We start from the raw sequence: 22,518 nt of genomic DNA, 5'->3' as shown, positions 1-22,518 counted from the left end.
GAAGGAGGAATAAATGTTTCCAGGCAGTGACTGCCCTTAGCTCTTTCTTATGTAAGTGGGAATTGCAGATGTCAAGTTTTTTGGAGAATAAGAGTTTTACTGGCATCCAAATTTGAACATGTTCTTCACTGTCTCACTTGCAACAGATACTGGAGAAAGAAAGGCAATAATAAAATGCACAGGCAATAGTAAATCAAATAGTACTTTATATAGTTTTCTTCCTATGTACTGATTTTAGTACTGGGCATACTTAATATGCCAAATGTTTCTTAAAAAGGGATTAATGGGCTGCCTCGTTGCTTGGTGTCTTTGACAGACTTCAGAAGGCGGCTTAGTGAAGGATTAGGGCAGCAGAGGGAGCTAAAAGATTCCTAATATTTTATCATTTGTTTCAAAAGTCAAAGTAGCTCCTTTATAAAGTACCAATTAACCTTTGCAAAAATGTGATTTTCTAACCTTAAGTGCCTTCGGCAAATACATAAGGATTTGAACTGGAGTAAATTCCTCTTCTCCATAGCAATCCAGTATAAATTAAATTAGGAATCAGATAGTAAAAGCCACCAAAATCTGCAGAAGTAGCCATCAAACCTTTCAAGTGTAGCAAATGAAAGTGTTTAAGCAAGCAGAGTTTTCTATGAATAACCTATAGAAGAATATTCTATAAGTAAACCAATTTACATTCAGATAAAAGTTGTTCTAACATAAAAATGCACATTTTCATGTATTGCATACAAGTATGTTTTAACAATTCAACACTGTTTTTCTATGTTTTGCTTGTGAAAACTTTGAAAGTATTTTTGAACATGTGATGATACAGATAATCAGGTAAAAGTTGCCTTCAAAGAATGGTGAGGGTATTCTAAGGACTAAGATAAGTTGACTTTTAAATAATAAAATAATAAATGGTGCTACCAGGAATCTCAACATAACAAGATTGTTTGCCTCTTTCCAAAGGAAAATTATCTGTCTATTTGGATTATGTTTACCCTACTGCAAAAGCATCCTTTATCTCATTAGAATTATAGTTCAAATGCTTATGCACAGGCTTGTGTTTGGTTTTTGGCTTTGTCCTTAGTATCAGTATTTGCAGTGCAAAGTGGTTTTTAGCTTTCTTTTGGCTTCCTGCAGTAACCTCCATCTGAGTCTTCACCTAGCCAGGCTTTGGATTTGCATCCACTGAAGTACTGCAGTGTTGCAGAGGTATTACAGTAACAATGCAGATTGTATGAAAAGAAAATTGGCTTAGAAGCCCGTTTTGCTCTAAATGATACTAAATAGTAGCTGCTAATGAAAAGCATTACTTCAGTAAGAAAATTGGAGGAGAAAAATCCATGGAGAAAAGAATCTGAGATTTTCAAGTTTTACGGAAATGTTTGTGTCACTGATTTAAGTTATGAATGTTGTAAAGAAAAACAGCAATTTTGTGGTGTCCAGCATCATGCATTTCATCTGTGTTGTCACATTTTGATTGCTATATTGAAATAAAATGCACTGCTTGGTAACAACAGCCGTGTTCAGCTGTGATCTATCCAGAAAGTTGCATATTCACACTGTAGTAAAGTCAAAATAGTTTCCCTCAATGTCAGTGTCAAAGACAGTATTAAATACAGAAAGTAATGTAGCATGACACTGATTTTACAGGGTTGTATTAATTGTATTTGTAGTATCAGATGTTTGAGTCAGAATCCAATACATAACCACACCTCATCCTCTAATTCCTGAATAATCTCCTGAGAATTTATCCCTCCTGTTCTTCAATTATATAAAAATATTTTCAGACTAGATATTTAGCTTTTATACAGTGCAGAGGAGTGCCTGGTAAAAAATTTTAAAAGCTTTAGAAGTCTTAAGTACTTGATGGTAATATGTACTTGCCTGGGGTCAGGGAAGATGCTCTGATGTTGCTTTACGCTGTGCTCTGGAAAACTGAACTGTACAAAGATTAAGTGTCTAGGTAAACACACTGAAAAATTTACGTAGTCATCTAATTAAAGCAGTCATGTTCAGCTTTCACAGAGGCAGTTCCCCTCCTCAGGGAAGTGCAGTCTGAGATGCAAAAAAGGATTTTATTTTGTTTCCTCCCTTACTGCAGTCAGGATGGGAGTGTGATTATGCAAGTGGAAACAAGAAAATAAAAGTGGAGACAGTCTTTTAGTGCTGGAGGCTTCTCCTGCTCCATTCTTGTGTCCTTATTCCATGAGGTCAATACTGAACTTGAAGGGTGCCTCTCCTTAAACAGGAGGAATTGCATGGAGGCTTTGCCAGGGAGAGAATATGTCCCTTCTCATTAGAGAAGTCATTGTGGTCTGATGGACAGGTCATATGCAGATAAGAAACCTGTGTTTTATCATGTATCTCTTCTGAAGTCAGGTAGCAGGTTAGAAAAACAAAAGCTGCCTCTGCATCTTCTTTTTCTGTGACAGAAAAGTCTCAGAGACGTTCTGGGATATAAATAGCAGCAGGCTGTTGTAATACTCTTGGAATCCCTTTAAAACACAAGGCTTTGCTAATTGTGAAAATACCTGGCACTTGCTGCAGGTGAAAACACACCCTTTGGTACCACTGGAGATCCAGAACTCTGAGATCCAGTGGTTTTTGGCCCTGCTCAGGTACCTAAATAAAAAGGTTCCTTCTTCTGCCCTTTCCTATGAGAACTGCATTTAAATTGCTTGTGACTTTGAGCAGATGTATTTGGGATTTTTTTAAAGCTAGAAATTAGCTGTTAAAAATTAATCATGTTTCTCTTTCCTCTGATGCTTATTTTACAAAGTATCCTCCCATGCACTGAATTTTCGAACCTTTCATTCTGCCAATTAACTGGAGACACAGCAAGAAAACAGAACAAAAATTACAGGCAATGGCAGTAGGAGAGCAAAAGATGAAGAGTAAAGACACTTTATTCTTTTGATCCTACCTGTATTTTTCAGGAAGTTTCCTTGTGTGCTAGATAATGACACTCAAATACAATTAGACTATGACTCCTGCTAATAGGTAATCAAGAATAATTATAAGTTTTAATTAAATACACGATAAATGCCTCTTTTTGTCAAGGAGTGCACATTAGAAGAAATAGTTTTATTAAGTGCTAAGAAAACTTTTTTCCCAGACAATTTTATCACTACTTCTTGTTCCCTGCTGTTCCTTTCTGTCTTGAAGATTGCATCAGTCACACGCATGTGGTTTTTTCCTGGGTATCAAATACCACTTAGGCAGGTGTTACTTAATTTCCACAACATCTGCCAGTCATTTTTGGTGGTTGTTGTTAGTTTTGCTAACCTGCAGATGGTCACGTTTGCCCATTTCTGCAGTGCTCCACAGACTCCCAAGCTTGTTCCCCAAGTGCGGCCCTGCACTTCCATGCAGGCATCATCAATTTATCAAACTCAAATAATTTAGAAACAGTTACATTTTCTTGCGATAAACAAAAGCAGCTGCGCTCTAGCTGTACTTATATGCATGAATGCATAGATTGTAAAGGGCTTTTCTGACAAACAAGATAGAAGTTTAGAATTTCAAACTGGAATTTAGGGCATGTAAGTCAGAATGAGTCGACACTGATGTTTAGAAACAATATAATAATGCAGAGAATGAATTAGTTACCATAGTAACTGCTTTGTTTTAATAATTTGATAGGGCAATGAATAGAAGGAGCTCAGAAAGAAGTAGTATCACTCAATTGCATGTTGTGCAACGAGAGAGGTTTTGTTCATTAATAGTGGAAATTAATTTGATTTTATAACAGATTGAAGAATGAATGCCTAAGTTTTACTTTGGAAGGGCAATAAGAATGATTTACAGGTTTTTTTATTCTTATTTTTTCTACCCCCTGGGAAAAACATAATCACATTTTACATTTTATTATGGCAATGCAGATTATTGATTTCTTAACAATAAAACATGCTCATTATATTGCATTGTAAGCGTGGCTTCAATCTGTGTGCTGTGATTTGTTGCCTGGCAGTTGTTGGCAGCCTAGCAACACGCTTTAGTCCAGATCTGCAAAAAGATGTAGACACCCAAAGTTAGGAGTTACAGGGAAGGCAGGTTTCTCAGTACTTCAAAACCCATCTAAAATTATCAGCACCTTGAAATCCCTTTGTACTTTATGGATGAAATTCAAGTATATTCCACACTTTCAAAATCAGAGAATCACAGAATGGCTTGGAAGGGACCTTCATGATCATCTCATTCCAACCCCTCTGCCATGAGCACGGACACCTTCCAACTAGACCAAGTTGCTTGAAGTCCTGACCTTAATTTTCTTTCCTCCTGCATATTTGAGCAGTTTCATGTGCATTTTGTGTGTATGACAAGGCAGACTCCTCAAACTGAGTGAGGCCTTCTGGAGTCAGATGCAGAGTGACCAAAAGCCTCCTGTGATCACAGGCAGCACAAGTCAGCTGGAGCCTGTTGTGCAGAGGGCTGGAGGCACAGCGGTGCTTTTCTCCAGAAATTCGTGTGCAGTGCATGTCCCAGCTCCTCTCGCAGATAGATGCCTGTGTGCTGACGAGGCTGTGGCTGGAGACTGGCAGGTGTTGTGGAAGGGATGACTGCTGATGTCCTCCTGGAGCCTTTCACAGGGCACAGCCTCTAATTTGTGTCTGCCTTCTCATCTGGGGCCATTTCTCTTAATTCTCCTTGAGACTACTGGCAGCTTCTGGCTGAAATTTGCTGGGTGAGTTAAAGTTTTAATTACAGGGGGCCCAGCAGGTAGATGGACAGACACAATTAGGTGAGCCTGGCTTCCTTTGCAAATCTGTCTGAAAGGTGCTTAGATATTGCAGACAAAAAAAGGAAATGCCACCTGATTACCCTTTGGCCAAGGAAGTGATGTCCATCACCAGACCCAAATCACATTCCCTCCCTAGACCGGGGAGTCTTAAAGTTAATGCTCAAAGCACTGCTCTTAACAGAGGTTAATCGGTAAAGGTGCCTTCCCAGGAACAGGGAAGCTTTCTGTTCCAAGTTATCATCAATCCAAAACTGATTTGTTTTTTGAAGTTTGTTACCCTTTCTGTGTTGGTTGCTGCTATGTGCCAGGTAATGCAAGCTCAATTCATTGTGTCGGGGAAAAAAGGGATAACTAAGCTCAGTAATGACTCAGGAGATTCAAGCTTCTCTGTTTCTAATGCTTCTGTGTAAGTAAGTTTCGGAAGGAGATGTAAAACTATGGACTCTTTCTTCTCTTTGAGGTGAGTGCCCCCCTCACTGGGCTATTCATGTCTCCTCTCCCGTCTCATAAGAAACTCTCCCTAAAAATATATATTTCTAAAAGCAGTGTCTGTGTACCTCCAGACCATGTTTTCTTCCTTCTTCCCTTATCTATTAGCTGTATCTAAATAAAATTAAATTGTGATGTTTTTGAAAGGGATGCTAACTTGGTTTGAACTTTTCTTGGTACCTAATCCTTCACTAGAATCCTGAAATGTTAGTTAATATAATCTTAAAGTTTACTAAATCATTTCCTGTTTAATTTTTGTGTGTCAGTCTGTGAAACTTCTCAAAATGTCAGATGATTAGATGAGTTTTGCCCCCGTCCAAGATGTTGATAGAGGGAAGTAAAAGGAAGTTCATTCCAGAGCTGCAAACATCCAATGAAGAATTTTTTAGTCAGTTGCTTCCTTTTATCTATGCTAACCATAAATCATTGGTTATTTTGTAGGTTCTTTGAGATACAGTAATCAACAGCATGACTGTATCCTAAAATAGCTGGTGAAAGAAACTTCACAGCAACTCCTGAAAGGCACTGCTGTACCAAGGTGACAGCACTGGTGCATCTGATAGTGTGTGGACTTGCAGTCAAATGTGGTCTTTAGCTGCCTTTTCCCCAGCAATCCTGAGTCTCATTTTCTTTGTTTTTCTGCTTCTCTTTTCTAACGAGAGAATAAGTAATTTTAGTTTCATTCCTGTTTTTCTGATGTTTCTTAAATTATTCTTCGTGATTTTTTTTTTTTCTTGGTGATACACAAGTGGATTTCCGCTGAAATTCATTAGCATTAAATATTATTTCTTTAATTTAATGTTCAACTCTGTTCCATTCACTCTGATTTTATTTGTATTAGTCTTTTGTGAATGGAAGCACCTGCAAATATGTTCCAAAAACCATAGTTTTCTGCATAGTTTAAAATTATTTAACAGTTTACTAAGAGATCACTTATGGAAAACACTCCTGCCATGCCCTCAAGTTGTGGATTCATCCATTTTAAAAGAAATACCCATGGGGTTTTCATGTCAACTCCACTGGTGGTGACAAAGGCTTGTTGGATAGAAGCTGTGGTCTTTCCTGAGCCATGAAACACTCCAGAGGGATGATTGACTTGTACTTCCTGGTACAATCATTTCACTGGAAACCCATTTGCTGAATAAATTTTATTGGATTGTTCTAGATAAAAACTTTGCATTTTAAAAGCACTCTTTTAAAATTATTTACAAAGTAGACTTGTAACTTAGCTTTAACTTGCTTTAACTTACAGGCAGGTTTATCCTTTTGCATTGATAAAATTTGACAGAGATTTTTCTGATAGGAAGGTGGAGTTGAAAGTTTAAAAAGGTAGCCTCATTCTATGCAACTTAATTATAAATGTTCAATTTAACAGAAAATATTTGTACTAATAATTGTGCTAATTGAGCCCAGTTGGCACAAACAAGAGAACACTATTAAATTTTGGAGTGCTTCTTTTTAATGACTTCATGCATCTCTTAAAACTCCTTTTGAGTGTATGTGAGCATACATACACAATACAGATCACTCGAAAATGTAATAAAATATTTTGTATCCAAAAATGAGGTATTTAATTTAAAAAGCATGTTTAAACAGGTAGTTAGGGTATTCCTCCACCTGACTCCTCAGTCTTGGAGTAGCTGTGACCTCTAATTTGCCTCATGTTTGTGTCCATTCTGTATTTTGTGTCCTTTGTGCAGTTATTTGGTCTGAATGCAGTTTGTATCTGTTCTCCTTTTTTGTTTTTTCTTGATGCCTGAGTGTGGGAGAGCTTGTTGTCTTATCAAAGCTGGACTGGTTCCTGGAATTCTGGTTCCTGGAAATCTTTGCCTGTTTGCAACAATTCTGTAGGCCAGAATTGCCACAAGGTACAGAAATTAAAGGCTTATCAGCATTGCTTCATAGGAGCATAGAGGTATATTTTCTGCGGAAAATCTTTCTTTAATTTGGTGGTATAATTGAACTACATTACATCCAGCATAAAAGGTGGTTGATTTATTAGTTGCAGTTAATTTAAAAGGCTGCTGAATACTCCCTGCTTCCTTCTGCAGTATGAGTGGCGCTTTTTTTTTTTTTTTTTAAGTTTTCGAATGTAGCTGAAGCACGGGACCCACCCTGACTTAGGCTGCCAGGTTTACAGATGCCGGTGTTTTTATAAACTTTAAATTGTCTTTTAAATAAAGACTTCATAAAATAGTAGAGGCAGAGTTTTCATGATTTGTAGAAAGTCCATAAATTTATACTTAATTTAGCTGGGCTACTTTTCTATCTGAAAGATTGAATTGATGTTAGGAGTTTAGCTTGGCAAAAGTGCTAGAACCTCATATTTTAGGTAAATGTACTGCAAACTGTAAAGTTCTAATGCAGCATTCCTTGGCTGTGAAGGACAGAGCATGGGGAGGGAGGGAATGCTAAAATTACACATAGAAGCACATTCAAGATACCGTCATATCCTTGACATTAGGAATATAATCTGTGTTGGAGATTGGCAGTAATGCTTAATGATTTTGCATCCCAAACCAGATGACGTTGTTCTCCCCATTGATAGATGCATAATGCCTTTTTTGTGGTTTCTATTTATGATGTAGTTCCCTTTTGATCCATTACATCTCGATTACATTATGTCCTTTCAGGAGCATTAAAGGATTATGGGTTGAGAAAATAAAAACTAATTTGGTAAGAAAGTATAAGCTGGAAAAAAGGCATTAATTTCAGAAAAACGAACTCTGATATTCATCTACTGAAGACGATGCTGACACTGTTACCAATACTTTGTCTTTTATGACACCTAAAGTACTAGGCCCTTAAACCAGTTACCTTCAAGCATTACTTGAGTGTTCAGCTGCGCCTGCTCCATCATCTGTTGTGACCTGTGGTGCTAATTTTATTGTAGAATATGTTGTCCACAACAACAGTCAAGTTGCTAGTCAAGTACAAGGAAATGTCTTTTAATATTTAGCTCAGTGATTTGGTTATCTTTTACTTGCTGAAAGGTTTTTTCTTTGGCCTCTAAAGAAGGTAAAGGTAAGCTTTTTCTTTCTAGGTTCATTCAAGAATAATATTGGTCATATAATGTTATCGGCAAGAAGAGAATCAGCATAGCTGCTGCTAAGACAAAAATGTATCTAAACATGAGGTTTCAGCAGTTGGTAAGGTTATTTTAAGATGCACTCACCATTTGAAGATGTTCCATTAATGCTTGAGATTAGCATATTTTTTAAATGGCAGGAAGTTTGATAGAAACATTTAGAGTATGCTGGTTGGGATGTTTTCAGAACTCAGTTTCTGTGAAGCTTGGCTATAATCCTCCCCAGTTTTATGTTTTCAAATTTGACAGTGTCTTCTCTAAAAACATTTGTCTGATTGAAAATAAAGTGGGATAAAAGATTGCATGATAAACCAGGGTGTCATTCACTGAATTCAGTGTTAGTCAATACAGAAGTGAAGTGGAAAAATGCATTTACAGAAGTTTTATTATGGTACCTCTACTTACACTGCAAAATTCCATAAAACCTTTGTGTTGCAACTGAGCATAAGCATGGTGAGCTGTCAGCTGCATCAGGTCATTAGGAAACTCCTCAGCTCTCAATTTCTCTAGCCACTTAATTTTCTTCTAGTTCTAATTTTCATAATTTTTACTGTATTTTATAATAAGGGATAAGCCATTCTAACCTCATGTTTCAGGGACACAGCAATGCCCCTGGTATCTTATTAAATCATAAATTGCTGACAGCATATTGATTATTGGTCTTGTAGCTGCAGCCTGCATTGACACTGTTGGGCTGTCTGTTCTGGCCTCCACCAGTCAAATGAGGGAAACAAGAATTCAAACAGCTGGGGTGGTGTAAAGATGAGAACTCTTAACAGAAGTAAGCTATGCACTCAGGATTTTTTAGGTTTGCTGATGTGATTTGAAGGTGCCTTCCTCAGGCATCCAAGCTATGAGTGGCATCCTGTAAAGACCTGAGAGGTTGGGGAGGTCTCTTGGAGTTGAAAACAGGTGCCTTTAGGAAGCAGTTCAGGACTTGCCTGAAGTTTGGGATCTTCTCCATGGCTGTATGTGGATCCAACTGGCAAGCAGGAGTGGGGAGCACTAACATTTCTCCTTGCAAAAGTCTTGATGAGCTGTGCTTGAAAAGTACCTGAATCAGCACTGCACACTACGCTATTGATAGTCAGAACATCAAGTCCCTTTCTGGGAATAAGGAAAAAGATTTTGACCTACTTTAATGGAAGTGTAGCACTTAAAATATTCTCTTCAGCCCTAGGATTGGAAACAATGTCTTACTTCCTGCACAGGAGTCCCAAGCCCCACTCCTGTTACCTTTGCAAACCTGTTTCCATTTTCATAGCAATAACCAGTGGGCACTGAATAGAACTGCTGCGTGTAGGTGTAGGAAGCATTTCTTCATACATCAGGTGAGTTATGCAGCTCTACTGCAGGATAGTTTAGGTTAATGAAGTTTCACAAAGGTTGAAAGAGGGAATAGGTTCGTGGAAAAAAACTCCACTGGGTTTGCTGAAACAATTCTGGTTGATAGAGCTCTTGAATAGCAAATTGCTGGTGGCAAGGAGAGATTCTGAAACACAAGTCTTGCCCTTTTTTCATCTTCTTTTTCTCACTGTTCTTTTCCTGAATCTAGCAGCAGGGAGGAAAAATTGAAACAAAAACAACCACTATTTAGCAAGATGGATCTTTGGTCTGAACCCATAATGAGCTTTTCTTGCACCCTTAGTTGTGGAAGGCTTCTATCTTCCTTGCCCAAACTTAGTAGAACTTTGGGGAGTCCTTCAGTTCTTTGAGACTTTTAGCCTCATCATTAGAGTCAGAAATGAGAGCTACACTGCCCACCTGTAGTGCACAGTCCATAACCCAGCACTTCAGTGTCTACAACCTCAGGTACCTGCTGCTGTGCATTTCTCATACTTCCCCATTAAGCTTGGCAGTGCAATTAATAATGGTTTTCACAATTTCAAATATCCATTCTATAGGTTTTTAGAGATCACTGTTCAGGGTTGTGGTTGGTTTTTCTTTTTTTTTTTTTTTTTTTTTTTTTTTTTTTTTTTTTTGTCTAGCTCAGAATGGCTGAAGTATTCAAAGAAAGAGAAGCAGGACATATATTAAAAAAAAGTAGCTCCCTGTATTTGCAGTAATGCACAACATGGGATTGATTCACATAACACATCTGTGACTTGATCCCTACAAGTGGTGTGGTGTGTGATTAAAGATACAGCAGATCAGAACAAGGAGTAGCCAGCTGTGCTTAGATTCCTTGTGGCAGCAATTTCTCCCTGTAGTTGTTTCCTTGCATGTGAAAGGATGATAACACTCATCTGTCTGAGGCTTAACTCATTACTCGTTTTATTGCAAGGTGAAAAGTCTATATAGAGTTTAATAAAACCCCCCAAAAGCTATTATAGAACAGTGTTACTTAGTGTTTAATAATTTGCCTAGTCAAGCAACTGTCTGTATTAAGGAATAATTGAAACATATTTACAGAGCAAATGTAAAAGAAAAATAGTAGCATTATCAAGCTAAAAAGCTATAGCACATAATTATTATATACTTACTTCATGATTCAGCAGCTGAGCTGTTTTTGTGCATGTAAATGATTTTTACTTAATGGATTATTGCAGCAGTTGTGAGTGAGCAGCGCAGGACTCTCCGAAGGGCGTACCTTGAGGACACTGCAGCAGCAATATTTTGCTGTGTCACGAGATTTTATCATGCGTAAAGGACAGATTCCTTCATACTCGGGAGTTTTCACATAGAAACCACAGATATATTTCTGCTGCCGGTGCACAGTAATGCAAAACGTTCTTGAAAACAAACTGGTTTTGTTAGAACAGGGCTCTCTCTTTTTTTTTTTTTTTTTTTTTTTTTTTCTTAATATAAATACTGCCTTATGAAGCAACAGCAGTTATATAAACTACAACAAGAAAATGAAGAAACTTATGTCTAATAAAAGAGTGGTATCTTTTATTTCTTATTTTTGAAGTAGGAGCAATAAAAATATAAGTGGATTTTGGTTTGCTGTTACAGTGCTCTATATTTGTCAAGTCCTATTACTAAACAAATAGTAAAAATACTCTGTTGATTTTATTGCTTTAGTAATACAGTTACCAGAACCACTTTACTACGCTTCTCCAAGATTTCCAACATGTTTGAGAGTGAGTACTTAGAAGTAATTTCTCAGGTTTGTACTGCATCCAGTACATCATGGAAGTGATCTTTCTGCACAGCCAGAGATTTGGGTGCTAGATAAGATTTATCTCAAAAAAATTAATTACCAGTAAATTGCATTGAACTGGGGATCTGCCCTAAACTAAGGGCAGCGATGCAAACATTAACTAGCAGATATTAACTAACAGGCATCTACAAATAAAACAGGGTGGTGTATAATTTCTAGAACAGTTTATTAGTCCTGGAGATGGTCTCAATTACAACTCTGTGCCTGTGCCAAGCATTCTTTCTACCCCTAAATGTGTGAATTCTACATGATGTGTTTGTAGGCTGTGCAAATACAGTATTGTGTTGACTTGTGGTGTTTTTTTGAAGTGCAATCTTTCTATTGCACTGATAAAGTTGCGGGAAGAATGGAGAAATATCCAGCAAACTTTGACATTTCTGATGGAGCCTTTAATGTCAGTCCAAGAAGTAATAGAGCTACAGAGAGATGTGAAGATGCATAGAATGAAGCTGGTAAAACTGTTTGCTTTGGCTTTCCCTCAAACATCTATGTGATAACAGGAAACTTTTTGTTACAGTTGAGAGTCAAATAAATTAAAACAAGCATTCCTACTTAAAGGAACCTCGTCCTCAGCCAGAGCATAATTTTCTGGTTTACTGAAATGTAATCTCTCCAGTTGTTGAAATATAACACTAATACAAAATTTTGGGGGTTGCCAAGTTGCTGTTTGATGTCTGTATTACTATAACCATGTTACTGTTTTCACTACCCTTGGCAGTGGCTCTTTCAGTGAGGGGGCACTAGCTGAGCACCCTTGGGCACAGCACCTTTTAACTCTGCTCCACAGAAAATTCTGTGGAGATTTGCTATATAAACTTTTTATTTCTGGCCTGAATTGAGAGTTCTGTCCTTGAGTTTTGCAGCAATGTCATGAGCCACAGTTAAGACAGTGAGATCATGAGTGGAAGAAGAAAGATCATCTATAAATTGTCTAAGTTTTTACTTGAGATGACATCATCTGGAAGTTTCTGTCATTTCTAGTCAAATGTAAAGGAACTTGTACTTTGGATCACACTCCTCCTTTAGGTGGTAGGAAGGATCTGAGCCTGACAGGGACTCAGATCAACTTCCTTGGATCTGAGGTTTAGATGGGAGAGCAGTTATTCTTGAAAGCTACCCTGTTGGCTATGTTTCTATATCTTTACAATAAAAGTCACTCATTCCTGATAAGAGAGCATTTAGAAGCTGAAATGTATCTTAGGCTGTCCACTGTGTTGTATTTTTATTATTGAGGACATCCCTTTCTGGAGCTCTGAATGCAACACTCCTTAAAGGCTGTGTGCGTGTTTACTTTTCAGAGGGGGGCAAAGAAAAATATGTTGTGTACTGAAGTTGTACAGTCCGGTTGATCTCTGTATCTACAGTGCAAACGACTTTTCAAAATTTGGTGTTGAAGCAGAATTGCTTTATATTTAAATTTAAATCCTTGTATGTTGTGATGGTAGATTCTACAATTACTTTGTTTGTTAATTTTCCCTTGGAGCTCAGTCTCCTCTGGTGGGTACAATTGAATGTTTCAGTTATGGTTTATATGCCCATTCATTCCTAAATACTAGAATGTCTCCAATTCTGAAATACTTTTCCTGTGTAGTTAACATAAAGCCATTCTTGTGTGTCTGCCTACCCTAGTTCCCTTTAAAGTAAGTCGTGTATCAGATATTTTTGTTTCCATTTATGTCTGATATTTTGGTGCCCTTTCTTCCTCCATGTATCAGAATCCACTTGCATAATCTTGGCTGATTTTACCAACATCCTCATTACTTATGCTCCTTCACACATTAAATTAGCATTGAATTATGTGTTGCCTGAATTTACTTGACAGATAAAAGGAAGAACATTTCTTGTGTCTTGAATGAGGAAATGAGTACAGTTAAAACATTGTGAAGGCTGGCCATCTGCAAAGAAGGACAGTGTCTGTTTTCTGTGAGAAAGTGAAAAACAATGCAGTGTGCATTGGCCTATCAGAGCACTTGCATCCTTTATGCAAGGCACAAAAGAAGGGCTCCCAAGTATTCCTCAGTTTTTCAGACAGAGACTTCATTTTTTAAACTGGCACAAATGAAAAAAAACAAACATAGGTACAAAAAAATTGCATGTTTGAAGGTACATGTGAGCAAATGTACAGAAACAATTCTCTGATGATTCAGCTTCTGCTTAGGTCCTTATCTCAGAATCCAGAGCTGTGTTCCCCTGGTCATTATTTCTTCTGTGTGCGTGTCATATTTTATATATGTTTTCATCTGTGTGCATCAATGAGGCAGAATGCCTGCTCTGAGTAAGCGCTTTGGATTCCATCTCCAAACTCTGCTTTAATCAATATTGTTTGCAGTGACAGAGTGCTATGTAGAGTCTCCTTTTCTTGTCTAACCTCAGACGGGAAATACAACAGATGGGCTTCACCGTGCATTTTTGGCAAGGAATAGCACGAAAATAGAAGTAAACCTTATTACATATGTGCTTCCCAGCATGATGCTTGTAATCTGCAATAAATATCACTAAAAAAGTGCAAACTTATTGCCAGTTAACCATTAATCAGGGGAAAAAAGTTTAATAGAATGAGCTTGAGAGCAAATGCATCTTAACCTTTACATTAAAAACTGGTGGTAGGGTGTTTTTTCTTTTGGTCTGAGATGAGATGACAAGATAACTTAATGTGCTGTCATGAGCTGAAAGAAGATGCAGTTACACGTTTTTTCAGAAACAGCAAATCCATTGTTGTGTGAGCAGTATAAAAAATATGTAAAATATAACAGACTAAAAGAAGGAATATAATTAAAAGACAAAACTGCATATCTCTAATTTTATTTTCAACAGTACATATTTCCACAAATTACCAACTAACATTTTAAGTTACCTGAGTTCTACCATTATCTGTAAGTCACCTAGGTTTGGTAGATGCTCAGTGTTTTCAAGAAAACTGTAGCATGTTTTCAGAGCTCTAGGTGATCCAACTGTTATCAAGACATTTGAGATGATAAAGTGGTTAAATCTGTAAAATACTTAGAGCTGGAATGAAGATGATAGAGGTTGCTGTGGTTGCCTGTGTAGGGTGGGAGTCTTGTGTCCCTCAGTATCTGAGCTGTGCATCCTGTCCCAGTTCCAGTGATGCAGCTGCCCTAGAGGTTTTTTGGAGGTCAGAGATGAGGATGTGTGTTTTTCCAGGACCATCATCAAGATTTAATTTTCATAATGATTCATCCATCTTAGACTAGTTTCTGTATGTTAGTACACTAAGTTTTGGGGTTTTTTTTAAATCCTATCAACTAGGATAAATAAAAGCTAAAAAATATTTTTAAATTTAGAGATTAATGGTTGCTTGACTTACTTGGATAAGGCTAGATTTCCAGACTCTCTGTGAGATGTTGTGTTGTGTAGGATAATGCACTGTGTTTCTTTCTGCTGAGGACTGGACAGTCCTAACAGTGATTTCTTCTTCACATTCTTCTTGAAATCTCTTCTTCAAGGAGTTGCTAATCCCAGGGTGACCTATCGGACGTCATGACATTCTAAACCTTTCAGCTTTTTCCAATATATATAGCAATTATATCAATTTTTGGTGATGATCCTGGTCATTCTGTATTCCCCAATGGCCAGTGCAACCTTCTCAGACCTACCACAGACTCATCAGCCATGTCATAAACAAAACCTGATAAAACAAAATGGTCTCTCTAACTGGAGACTCTGAAGGAAAAATTGATGTCACCTGTTCATCCTTCCCAATGTCTCCATCGTTTCACTGATGTCAATTCTGTGCTTCTGCTAAAAACAGTGAGGAAACAGTGAAGATTCTACTGCAGGAATTCATGTAAGCCCAGAACAAATGAACCTTTTACTTCTTTCTGTCAGTCTGCTCAATTGTGGATTTTATACACATATGCAACACCTTCAATTATATATTTTGATACTGGTTGGTTGAGTAATATCAAAAGAAATGTATCTGTTCAAATCCAGAGTAAATCAATAAAAGTGTAGCAGTGTAAGAAAACAGAATTAAAAAAAAAAAAAAAGTTTCTGCCCATGTGGGACTTCACAGCCCTCAGTAACTCAGGCTTCTGGGTTTCCTGAGTGTCAGAAACCTTAAAGCATTTGAGACTAAGTTGGCTTCCAGAGGACACGTTTCATTTACACTCTTCCTCATCTCCCATCATGTCTGAGGTGTGAGGTTCCTTACACACACACCTTGCTGCTCTTATACAGGCTTCCATGACCAGGACAGAGGAGAACATATAATAGCATTAATTGATTTAATGCAATCTCTGTTTGCTTTGACTGTTTCAATTCAGCAGTACCGTTTCATGTAAGTAATAGGTAATGTGGGGCTGTTTCTACTCTTCAGATTTGGTAAGACCAGAAAATTTTTGTAAATTATTATTTTCTTTTTTTTTAAATCAATAAGTTTCTTCACATTACTCCATTGACAGTCCCTTGAAGACAATGTTTTGGCATAGCTAGATCACAATAAGCCATAGCAAGTTGGTTTACATATTTCATTGAGACAACTGATGTTATCTTAAATACAGGCTCTGTATTCTTATTCTGCTTTTCTGACATGCCATTCTCTCCCCCCTCTTCCTTCTTTTTTAAGAGCTTCAACTGCACTAAACAAATTTTTAAGTAGATATTTCCATTGTAACAATATCTAGCTAATTAATAAAAAATTGCAAATCAGCATATTAAATCTCAAATATTTTCATGCAACATTCCTATTGCCTCATGCTATGACTATCTATTCTTGTTCCTTTTTGGTTGATTCTTCAAATATGGAAAATCTACTCCTCTGTATCCTTGTAAAATCCTATTTCCCTACAGTGTTGCATGCTCTAGTGAGCCATTTAATGTTGACTGCAGTTGTTTTTGTTTACTGATGCTGTAAATTTTAGGTACTGCACTCTTCCTCACCCCAAAAGCCCAGCGGACCAAAAGGACAGTTTGATCTTTTCAGATACAGTCACTTCTAGAGAATGAGTTTACCCTTTTGGTGATGGGATTTCCTCTTGTGGGGGAAATGTCACATTCAAAATATACTGCACTCAGCAAAGGGAGTAACTGAACAATTTTAAAATGAGAAGTTGACTAAAACTAGGTTGAGGAAAATGAGGGGGGATAGCTTAACTTCTGACATTTTTAGTATCTCTTGATTTATCTGTAGCTGTATAAGCAAATAAGTAAATATTGGCATATAGAATTGTTTTTCTTTTCTCATTGCACCCATTTAAAAAAAAAACACTTTTTAAAACAAAGACTTCAGACTTTCTAGACACAATTATTCAGACACAATTCTCACAATATTTAATAATGGGGAAAGAATCTATTTTTCGCATATTAATGCTGTCATGTTATCACTGACAGCAGCACTGTTATTGTTAATGGATATTTGAAGTATTTATAGTAGGAAGTGTGTTAGTGCTGGATTTAAGAGAATGGATAAGATACTTATCAAGGCACTGTAGATGTCAGTTTGGGAAGACTTTGGCACTATATGGTGCTCTGCAAAGATTTAAAAAAAAAATTGTATTCATTTCAATGATTAATTTTTATTCTTACATCATCATCCCTGTCATTAATCAATTCTTTACCTTTTTAATTTTGTGCATGTCTTAGTGTTAAATCTGATTTTTTTAATGACTTCTGCTTTCTTATTCTGATATATATATATATCCAACATTTTATATGATTAAATGACTATTTAAATGACTGCGTAGGGCAACTAGTTCTGTGTACTCAGTGAAGTCTGTGTGTTTGGAGACAAGTTATGTGGACCTTCTCATGGGACTAAAATTTTTTTCTAGATTCTTTAGTGGTGCAAATTAGGAAATATTTCATATTACTACCCAGAAAAATCTGGGTGCCCCAGACATGACAATGCTACAAAAGGAAGAAATATTGTTGAAAATATTTGTTTGCATTGTTACTTTGGCTTCAAGTGTTTGGGTTATTGAAGGGATGAGGATGTTTGCTTAGGTGGTGTAGGGAATTTCTACTTCAAACAAGATGAAACTAGTTTCTCCTTGAATGGCTGTAGCTTTTCACCCATTTTTAAGTGCTGTCCATGCCAAGGACTGCTGCGGGGAACGTTGCTACCTTGTTAAATTACTCCCAGTTTTTTTTCCTTTTCTAAACTACATTGAGTTTTTCTTCTGTGATTAAGTAAAAAGTAATTTTGTTCAAATAATCTAAGTGTTTTAAGTGACATGAAAGTTTTACAAGGATGCAGTGGAAGCTGTTTGTCCTCATCTGTCCGTTGTATGTTCATTTGGGTGGTGGAGGAGAGATGTGTGTCTGGAGCAGGGATTTACAGCACAGATTAAGTTACAACACTTGTATTTTTCCATTATGTATTATTCAATGCATTTTAGCAAAGAACTGAAATAGGATGTGTCAAGGGTATTGTAGAGTTCAGCCTTCACTACGGGATCAGTTGTTCTTCTTTTTGAGAATTACAGCGCTTTTTTCTTTACAGAAAGAAGCCTCAAGTACAGGCAAATACTCCAGTTTGAAGACTTAGTATTGCCAGTACTTCTAAAAATGGTTAAGCCTTTTTTTTTTTTTTTTTTAGAACCATTTTTTGAGCTTCTGTAGGGTATTAAACTGTTCAAAAAAGGCATATAAGAACAGACAAATAGAAAAATAAATGTTAAGCTGTTGTTTCTGATTTGACCCTCAAAACTACTGTATTCTTACTCCTGTTGCAAGAGGGGCTGCGAGAAGTCTCACTCTAGTGAGAATGTGGGCACAAAATGCAATGAGTGATGTTAGTTAGTGAGTATTTTATCTAGTTTTATACCTTCAGTTAGTGGCTTGTTCTCTATATCTCACACAGCTTTGAAAACATATTCCTCTCAGTGAAAAATAGGTTTATATCATCCAAACTGAACAGTGCTGTCATTCTAGATAGGCTAAATATGTTCTGTTATCTGTGATCCAAAGAGTTTATGAAGGGATAGAGAAGCAGGAAAAAAGTCCATCTTCTTTTCTTAAAGAAGAGGTAATTAATGAACATGTGTAAAACCTCCAAAAACCTTCCTCATGTATGCAGAGCTGGAATGAGAAGGTGGGCAAGGGGACTGAGGTGTGTTGGCCTCCTTGTGAGCAGGTAGGAGCATTTTCAATTGAGATGTTCATGCTTGAGATAATTTAGGTTTTTTAATCTACTGGTGGTTTCTTTCTGAGTCAAAACAATAGCTGAAACCAAACCAATGCCAGCTCTGCAGTCAGTTTATTATGGGATTAAATAGATCTGAAATGTTATCTTAGGACTATTATTAACTGTTAATTGGCATTTAATTCCAGTTAGTTTTAATATAAACAGTTTTCTGTTAGGAGTTTGTTTTGCAGGACAAAGGGAGAACCATATTTGTGTACACACACCCAGAGAGGCAGGTTCAGTGGTGTCTGATTTAATACAGCATCAAGGGAAAACAGCTGTGATTTAATGAGCATGAAGCTGAATGAAGTTCATAACTAGGACTGCCTAACTGATGTTCTTGGAAGGGTTTGAGAAAACTCCTCACCCTGCACATGGCTTCAGAGTTTAACCACTGAGGGAGGTGGTGCCAGGAGCAGGGTTGTGTCTGTAAAACTCCAGAGCTGGGTCGTTCAGTTCTGTGTAATTGCATAATTAAAATGCAGCATTTTGTGTAACACACCTCACTCGGGAGAGAGAGAGAGAGGTCCTCCAGCTCGCTGGCACCTCTGCAGAAATCCCACCCTGTTGACCAGAGGTCTGTATCCCTGCTGACCTGCTCAAGCCAAGGAGGATCCCTTTGGAAGAGGGATTTGGGTTCAGTGCCTTCAGGGCAGTCCTGGACTGCTCTAACGATACCGAGTGATTTAACAATACTGTTTGATTGTTCTGGGGATAGGGAGACAGGTACAGGCAAAGACTCTGGTTTGATGCCTTGGTATTGGCACTGCTTCTAAAAATGATTAAACCTGCTTAAGCAGTAGTAGTTTTTGGCAGGACCGTTTCTTTCAGAGGTTTTGAAGACTGTGGTGTGCCGAAGGCAGCCGTGTGGTGTGCAGGGCAGCTTCTTTCACCTCACCTCTCTGGGGGAGTCTTCACCCTTCATTTCTAAACCACCACAGTGTTTTGAAATCCAGACATTATCTCTTGTTCAAAAAATAAAAAACCCCTACTTCAGCACAGCCCTCAGCACTTGTGTGTTTTATGGAATACTGTAGAGCTTATTGTGAATTAATTCAAGACTCATAAAAATTAGTATTTACTGCTACTAAGAATTATAGGCTTCTACCTTATGAGCTACCAGGAGTGAAGAAACAAGCTGAGGTTTGGGTTTTGGCGGCCTCTTGAAGGTCAGTGAGACCTTGGTTATTGGAGTAAAGCATCCACCAAGCCCAAGCGTGACTCCAACCACAGAGGCCGATCCCTCAGTACGTGCCCAGTGTTGTCCAAGATCTGGAGCCAGGACACGTCACTCAGGACCATCTGCTGAATAATGAGGTGGCAGAGTCTAGACACAGCCCTTGTGTGAGCAACTGGAGGCATAACGAAGGATGGAATGAGAATGGAGTGATTTCTGCTGGGCTAAACTGGGCTAAAGAACTATTTCTTCCTGCAGAAATTCATCACCAGATGTTATTCAAAAAGAAAGAATTTTTTTTTTTTCTAAAAGGCATGGTGTTGCAGGAGAGGTTTCTAGTGGAGTATTGAGCTTGGCTTGCTCCACATGGATTGCCTGGCATGAGTAGAGGGGCTGTGTAATGGCTAAATTGGAAGGCATCCTGAATATTACAAGGAATCAGGATATTATATAGCAATAACTGAGATTATGTTGAACACTGGCTAATAGAAGTAGAATCAAATTCAAAATATAAAATCGAAGGTCATCTCTTCTAAGTGAGTAATAGCAGAGTTTTGTAAAACAGAAACTTGCAACCAGATCCTCATTATAGATAAATAGTACTTGGATGATCACGGGAGGTGCTTTAGCAGCCCCTGTGATATGCATAAAAACAAGTGAACAGAATATTCTGCTCTATCAGTTTGAGTTCATCATTTCTGAACAGTTTAATGAGTAAGGTGAAGAGGCTGTCATCTCAGAGGAAGACGAGAAATATATTCATCTTATATTCATCTTTAGTTACTGTGTGGAGCAAGAGGAAAAGAGCTGAAAGCCAATGGCTGCAGAAGAAAAAAATGGTACAAACAACTGCTGAATGAGTTGAGGTTGAATTCTGGAGGATGATTCCTGATGGGCAGAGCCCCCAAAGTCCACCATAGCTTACCAAGCAGAGTGGTGGCAACAAAACAAAGCAGGGATTTTCTTAATAAGGAAATTTAAGTTCATGAAAGAAATTAGTTTACATTGCTCCTATAACATCCCAAGGGAAATCTTCTCAGATCTGTGCTTGTAAGAAATGTCTTCTGCCACTAGTGCTCATAATGCTTTATTCAAACTGGTTTCTTTATCTGGGCAAAGTGTGGATGTTATCAACTATACTTGCGACAACCTGCTCTGGAAGTAAAAGCCTGTTGGGACAAATGTTGTGATACAATTACCTTGATATGTGGGCTAAATGTGTAATAGTAAGAGAAGAACATATTTAAGTAATGTATAAAATATGTCATCATAAAAGAATGTACAAATATCCTTCAAAAGGAGCTCAAAACTTCCAAAACAACACTCCAGGGAAGAAAATCTAGGAGAAAGTAGATTAGCTACAGATATTCATTTCTGGATGTTTTTCTTAATAGTTGCTGATTTGAGAAAGCTGATGGATTCTTAAAAGCCAATTTTAGATTTTAATGCAGTATCAACTGTTTTCTTAAATTCCTTATGGTCTCAAAATTGCACCCATGAAACATCAGCTATGTTTACCAAAATATTTTCAAATTTAGATGAGGGTTGCAACACAGGGAGATAGTTCAAAGAAAGAAGTGTGTATCTAGTGTTGACAGTTTTGCAAAATGATGTGAATATGCATTCAGAATTTTCACTGTAACTGAAAAAAATAGATTTTTTCTCTTCCAAAAAATACCCCATCCTAAACCCCAACCTTATGATTATAACACATTTTGACTTTAAAAATAGCATTTGTTCTTGTGCTTTAAAACAGAAAGTATCAAGGCTTTTTAGTGGAGCAATTTATTCTATCACCATTGAAAACAAATGTGGAGAAAGAAAACTATTGGGTTCTGATCTTTTTGTTAAGTTTCTCTGCAAAAAGTATCCTTTGAATCTGCAACTTTTAATGCCCTACTAGAGTCCAAAGAATAACAAAAAAAGCTTAACCAAAAAAATAATAACCTGAGTTGTTTGTTGTATCATGGTAACTGCATAATAAATGCTGTAGATTTCACAATTTAATAGGTGAATAAAAGAAATGCTCAGATCACAGAGAACACAGAGATTGCCTGGCCCCCAGCCCAGCCCTGCCCATGGTGCTGCCTCCTGTGTGACCTCCCTGCCCTCACCCACCAGGGGCTGCTTTGGGAAGGGCTGAAGGTGCAGCCAGAGACCCCAACTGGCGTCACTGAATCCAGCTCTGGGGCCTCAAAATAAGAAGTTTGTGGATCTCTTGGAGCAAGTCCAGAGGAGGCCACAAAGTTGCTCAGAGGGCTGGAGCATCTACCTAATGGGAGTGACATGAGAGCTGGAGAGGGGCTTCTGACAAGAGATGGAGAGACAGGACAAGGGGCAATGACTTCAAACTGGCAGAGGGCAGGGTGAGACCTCTTCCCTGTGACAGTGAGGAGGCACTGGCACAGATTGCCCAGAGAGAAGCTGTGGCTGCCCCATCGCTGGAAATGTTCAAGGCCAGGTTGGATGGGGATTGGAGCAGCCTGGTGTAGTGGAAGGTGTCCCTGCCCACGGCAGGAGGGTTGGAGCTGGATGTTCTTTAGGATCCCTCCCAGCTCAAACCATTCTGTCATAACTGGATGTACAGACAGGATAAATGCAGCAGTCTGAGAGGCAGCACTTCACAGCATGATAGAGATTTAGCAGAAATGTTGGCACTTCTGGAGAGACAGTGGTCTATCAAGACCTCTGACAATGTGGGAGGTGCTTGCTTTGAGTCAGTAGT

General features: G+C 37.9%; 1 protein-coding gene and 1 long non-coding RNA gene across 5 annotated transcripts in view; one reads left to right on the top strand and one right to left on the bottom strand.

Moving 5' to 3' along the window:
- Positions 1-22,518, top strand: part of CTBP1 (C-terminal binding protein 1) — a 234,961-nt gene that overhangs the window by 59,125 nt on the left and 153,318 nt on the right. The gene's annotated exons all lie outside the window — the stretch shown is intronic.
- On the bottom strand, positions 2,716-11,436 carry LOC136360250 (uncharacterized). Of its 2 annotated transcripts, none has more exons than XR_010743437.1 (3): positions 10,793-11,436; positions 9,546-9,860; positions 2,716-3,996 (listed from the first exon to the last, which is right to left on the bottom strand). It is a non-coding gene; the product is annotated as an uncharacterized lncRNA (long non-coding RNA). The 2 variants fall into 2 exon arrangements; XR_010743438.1 differs by lacking the exon at positions 2,716-3,996 and adding an exon at positions 8,154-8,580.

This window comes from Sylvia atricapilla, chromosome 4 (assembly GCF_009819655.1).
Source record: "Sylvia atricapilla isolate bSylAtr1 chromosome 4, bSylAtr1.pri, whole genome shotgun sequence".
NCBI lineage: Eukaryota > Metazoa > Chordata > Aves > Passeriformes > Sylviidae > Sylvia > Sylvia atricapilla.
The sequence above is the reverse complement of the archived record's forward strand: the minus strand, read 5'-3'. Positions and strand labels throughout refer to the sequence as shown.